This window comes from Phycodurus eques, chromosome 14 (genome assembly GCF_024500275.1).
Source record: "Phycodurus eques isolate BA_2022a chromosome 14, UOR_Pequ_1.1, whole genome shotgun sequence".
NCBI classification, from domain to species: Eukaryota; Metazoa; Chordata; class Actinopteri; order Syngnathiformes; family Syngnathidae; genus Phycodurus; species Phycodurus eques.
In genome coordinates, this window is record NC_084538.1 from 23,629,108 (window position 1) to 23,635,107 (window position 6,000).

Consider the following 6,000-nt stretch of genomic DNA (forward strand, 5'->3'; position numbering starts at 1 on the left):
GAAGAAATTAAAAGTGTGCCATTTGCAATAAAAATATCAAGAGTTTTTTTTTTCCATTTAATGTTAATGTTTCAAAGAATTTCTAGCTGATTGTTGGCCCTCACTTACACCTCATCAAATCTGGCCCTCTTTACACAATTTTTAGAGATCCCTGGTGCAGTGGTACATTTGCCTGACGGCAGCTGGGTTCAGTTCCTACTCAGTGACGGTGTGAATGTGAGATTGAATGGTTGTCTGGCTCTATATGTGCTCTGCAACTGAATGGCAACTAGGAATGGTTTTCGTTAAGAATTTAATGATACTACTACTCTAAACAATGCTGCTTATCAGTGCTATCTTTGGTCTTATCGGTTTACTATAATGATTAATTGTGTTTGTGGCAACATCCATCCATCCATTTTCTACCGCTTATCTGAGGTCGGGTCGCGGGGGCAGTAGCTTTAGCAGGGACGCCCAGACTTTCCTCTACCCAGCCACTTCATCCAGGTCTTCCGGGGGGATCCCGAGGCGTTCCCAGGCCAGCCGAGAGACTCTCCAGCATGTCCTGTGAACGTGCCCGGAACACCTCACCAGGGAGGCGTCCGGGAGGCATCCGAATCAGATTCCCCAGCCACCTCATCTGGCTCCTCTCAATGTGGAGGAGCAGCGGCTCTACTCTGAGATATAGCTTCTCACCCAATCTCTAAGGGAGAGCCCGGACACCCTGCGGAGGAAACTCCTTTTGGCCGCTTGTATCCGGGATCTTGTCATTTCTATAGGTGACGGTAGGAACGGAGATCGAGCGGTAAATTGAGAGCTTCGCCTTAGCTCCTTCTTTACCACAACGGACCGATACAAAGTCACTGCAGACGCTGCACCGATCCGCCTGTCAATCTCCTGTTCTATTCTTTCCTCACTCGTGAACAAGACCCCAAGATACTTGAACTCCTCCACCTGGGGCAGGATCTCATCCCCGACCTGGAGAGGGCATGCCACGCTTTTCCTACTGAGGACCATGGTCTCAGATTTGGAGGTGCTGATTCTCATCCGAGCCGCTTCCCACTCGTCTGCGAACCGCTCCAGTGAGAGTTGGAGATCACGGCTTGATGAAGCCAACAGAACCACATCTTCTGCTAAAAGCAGAGATGCAATACTGAGGCCACCAAAGCGGACGCCTCGGCTGGATCTAGAAATTCTGTCCATAAAAGTTATGAACAGAATCGGTGACAATGCAACATGCATTGACAAAATCAACATTTTAGAAATGCAACAACGCTTAATACCAGATTTTGACCGTTTAACTCTCTCCGCTATGATTGTCAATCACTCGGCGCACCGACTATGTAGTCAGCAGTGGTGTGCTAAATGCTAGATTAGCGCGTGAGGTACTTGTTTCTATCATTTCAATGAAAACGTATGCGGTCACATTAACTTAAGGCAAAAATTAGCTGGGAAAAGAAAAGACACCCCCTCCTTGAGCCGTCACCTCTCTCCCTTAGAGATAGGGTGAGAAGCTCGGTCATCCGGGAGGATCTTAGAGTAATCCCTCTCCAGGGATAACAACTCAAACCAAGAATAACCAAACTTTTACCTTGGTGTAACAGTAGAATTGCCTGTAAATTTATGACTCATCCCTGGAGATGCAAAGAATGCTCGGATGCTACGTTAACATAGCAAAACAGCTAGCCCAATACCGGCCGCCACCCACACATCAAAACAAAAATATAAACTGTAATGGGGCTATATGGCACCACAGATGTGTTTATATAAAATTGTGAATTATATAATATGACGTCACAGTGTACGGCGGGGTTCAATTCCCGGCCCCGCCTGTGTGGAGTTTGCATGTTCTCCCCGTGCCTGCCTGGGTTTTCTCCAGGCACTCTGGTTTCCTCCCACATCCCAAAAACATGCATTGTAGGTTAATTGAAGACTCTAAATTGTGTGAATGTGTGCGCGAATGGTTTTTTGTTTATATGTGCCCTGCGATTGGCTGGCGACCAGTTTAGGGTGTACCTCGTCTCCTGCCCGATGGTAGCTGGGATAGGCTCCAGCACTCCCGTGACCCTTGTGAAGATAACCGGTTCAGGGAATGGATGGATGGATGGATGAATCGATATAATATGATCGCACAGCACTACATGGGTATGGGAAGGAGACAGCCATGCAACGATGTGCACAGCACTGAAGAGTGGTACGAGATGGCTCACCTCTGACTGTGAAACTGCGTCTCAGATGAATGTCTTAATTTAGTTTTTATTGCAGTTGGAAACAAGATCAGAGAGTAAAAGATGCAAAATAACATTCATATAGCCTAAATAAATCGAAAATGAATTAGTAATTTCCCCAAGGACGTTAACAGAACCATTAAGGGTGGAGTTTATTGATACTTCAGTCTTTAATAATTTAGCTCCAGGGCCAGTTTATTACCGGCTTGGTGGTACTCATCCCTACAGTGGCAACTTGTCCAGGGTCAGCTGCGGGTTCTTGGGGCTTAGTTTCCCAGCACCCTTGCAGTGTGCCTCAGTGCTTTGACTCCACCGGATGAGGCGGGTTTCATGGCTCCTGGCGGTTTCTCGGTGCTGAAGTAATTCCTTGGCTTTTGTGCCACATGTGGTGTGCATTATGGCATCCAAACAGTTCAATTATGCTCTTATCCGACCAGACTATATTCTCCCAGTATTTAACTGGCTTGTCCAAATGTTGTTCAGCAAACTTTAAACGCTTTGACATGCTTTTTTTTCCAGCAATGGGGTCTTGCATGGAGAGCGTGCGTACAGGCCATTCCGGCGGAGTACATTACTCACTGTTATCCTTGTGACAACAGTACCTGCCAATTCCAGATCTTGTTGAAGCTCTCTACAGGTGGTCCTTGGCTCTTGGACAACCCTTCCGATTATTTTTTTGCACTCCTCTGTCAGAAATCTTGCGAGGAGACCCCTGATTGAGGCAAATTTATGATGATTTGCTTTCCACTTGTGTATTATAACCCCAACCGTGCTCACTGGAACGTATAAAAGCTTAGATATGCGCCTGTAACCAGTACCTTCGATATGTTTTGCAACAATTAGTTTGTGATTATCTTGAGACAGCTCTTTGCTCTTACCCATCTTGAAATGTGTCTTGACTCACACCTTGGCAATGAGACCTTGTTGTAGGCCATCAATTGGGACTGAACCAGCTGATATTCATTTGCACAGACAAGGGGCCTGATTGCTGTTTAATTATTGATAGATTTTAGGTGTTGTCTTGGCTTTTCATGCCTTTTTGCACCTCCCTTTCTTCATGTGTTCAATACTTTCTCCCTGTGTCATTTCACATTTTTACATACAACTTAATTTCTGGGCTGATTTGTTATACTTTCTTTGTATGTATGGATTAATAGGATTGTTCCTAACATCTGGTGAAAAATTCAGGTCAATAGCACCTTTGGAAGTATATTTAGTAAGAAAAATGGTGACGTTAAATATTTATTTCAGCCGCTGTATGTTGACAACGCTGGCTCGAGAGCGGAGAGGTAAGCGGAGATCTTCGCTAGTGATGTAGATAATTATGCTCGAGAAAGTGGAATGACCTGATTTCAGGCCTCTCAGCAGAAAAACGTCTAACTCAGGAATGCATGGACGATTATATTTCATTTATTGTTAACTGAGGTACTTCTTCTTTTCCTTTTGGCTTGTCCCATTAGTGGTCTCCACAGCCTCTCATCCTTTTCCATATAAGCCTATCTCCTGCATCCTCCTCTCTAACACCAACTGCCTTAATGTCTTCCCTAACGACATTAATCAACCTTATCTTTGGTCTTCCTCTCGTTCTCTTGCCTGGCAGCTCCATCCACATCATCCTTCTACCAATATACTCACGCTCTCTCCTCTGGACATGTCCAAACCATCGAAGTCGGCTCTCTCTAACTTTGTCTCCAAAACATCTAACCTTGGCTGTCTAACATACTTCTATGTCACTCCAGACTTCCGCATGCAATACCACAGTTCCTCTCTGGGTACTCTGTCATACGCTTTCTCTAGATCCACAAAGACACAATGGAGCTCCTTCTTACCTTCTCTGTACTTTTCCATCAACATTCTCAAGGCAAATAATGCATCTGTGGTACTCTTTCTAGGCATGAAACCATACTGTTGCTCGCAAATACTCACTTCTGTCCTGAGCCTAGCCTCCATTACTCTTTCCCATAACTTCATTGTGTGGCCCAAAACTTTATTCCTCTATCAGATAAACTTGATTGTTTTTAGGAAGTAATTATTAACTTAGAATTTTATGGCTGCAACACGTTCCAAAAAAGCTGGGACAGGGTCATGTTTACCAATGTTACATCACCTTTTCTTTTAACAACATTCAATAAACGTTTGGGAACTGAGGACACTAATTGTTGAAGCTTTGTAGGTGGAATTCTTTCCCATTCTTGCTTGATGTACAGCTTCAGCTGTTCAACAGTCTGGGGTCTCCATTGTCATGTTTTATGCTTCATAATGCGCCTTACATTTTCAATTGGAGACAGGTCTGGACTCCAGACAGGCCAGTCTAGTACCCGCACTCTTTTACTATGAAGCTACGCTGTTGTAACACGTGAAGAATGTGGTTTGGCATTGTCTTGCTGAAATAAGTCCATGAAAAAGATGTTGCTTGGATGGCAGCATATGTTTCTCCAAAACCTGTATGTACCTTTCAGCATTAATGGTGCCTTCACAGATGTGTAAGTTACCCATGCCATTGGCACTAACACAGCCCCATACCGTCACAGATGCTGGCTTTTGAACTTTGCGTCTATAACAGGCCGGATGGTTCTTTTCCTCTTTGGCCCGGAGGACACGACGTCCACAATTTGGAAAAACAATTTGAAATGTGGACTCGTCGGACCACAGAACACTTGTCCACTTTGCATCAGTCCATCTTAGATGAGCTCGGGCCCAGAGAAGCCAGCGTTGTTTCTGGGTGTTGATGATTAATGGCTTTTGCTTTGCATAGTAGAGTTGTAAGTTGCACTTACGGATGTATCGCCGAACTGTATTTACTGACATTGGTTTTCTGAAGTGTTCCTGAGGCCATGTGATGATATCCTTTACACATTGATGTCAGTTTTTGACATCAATGTGCCGCCTGAGGGATCGAAAGTCACGGGCATTCAATGTTGGTTTTTGGCCTTGCCGCTTACATGCAGTGATTTATCCAGATGCTCTGAACCTTTTGATGATATTATGGACCGTAGAAGATGAAATCCCTACATTTCTTGCAATTGTACGTTTAGGAACATTGTCCTAAACTGTTCGACTATTTTCTCACGCACTTGTTCACAAAGATGTGAGGCTCGCCCCATCTTTGCTTGTGAAGGACTGAGCAATTCAGGGAAGCTCCTTTTATACCCAATCATGGCACCCACCTGTTCCCAATTACCCTGTTCACCTGTGGGATGTACCAGACAGGTGTTTGATGAGCCTTCCTCAACATTCTCAGTCTTTTTTACCACCTGTCCCAGCTTTTTTGGAATGTGTAGTAGCCATAAAATTCTAAGTGCATGAATTTTTGCTAAAAACAATCACGTTTATCAGTTTGAACATTAAATGACTCGTCTTTGTAGTGTATTCAATTAAATATAGGTTGAACATGATTTGCAAATCATTGTATTCTGTTTTTATTTATGTTTAACACAACGTCCCAACTTCATTGGAATTGGGGTTGTACCATAACACAAATGCATATTAATGTCTTTCGAGTTCCTTTTTTTGTGGGTCATTTTACAAACAGTCCTTTGTCATTCAAGCTGCCTCTGGAGAGAGCCTCATTATGTTGTTGCAATACACCAGAGGGATCTGTGACCTGAAATACCAGGATGAGGCAGCCATTTTGCATTCACACAATACCAGACAGCAAAATAAATGGTGTTATTTCTGAGATACGAGTGAATATGTATGAATTTGTGAAACTGTCATAACTATTGCATGTTTTTACCGTAATTATTATTATTATATAAAGACAAGTGTAATGGGTTTAATTAGTATTTATAAT

General features: G+C 43.6%; 1 protein-coding gene across 3 annotated transcripts in view; it reads left to right on the forward strand.

Annotated features, from left to right (window-relative positions):
- The window catches only part of gabrb1 (gamma-aminobutyric acid type A receptor subunit beta1), a 106,962-nt gene that overhangs the window by 93,021 nt on the left and 7,941 nt on the right, over nt 1–6,000 (forward strand). The gene's annotated exons all lie outside the window — the stretch shown is intronic.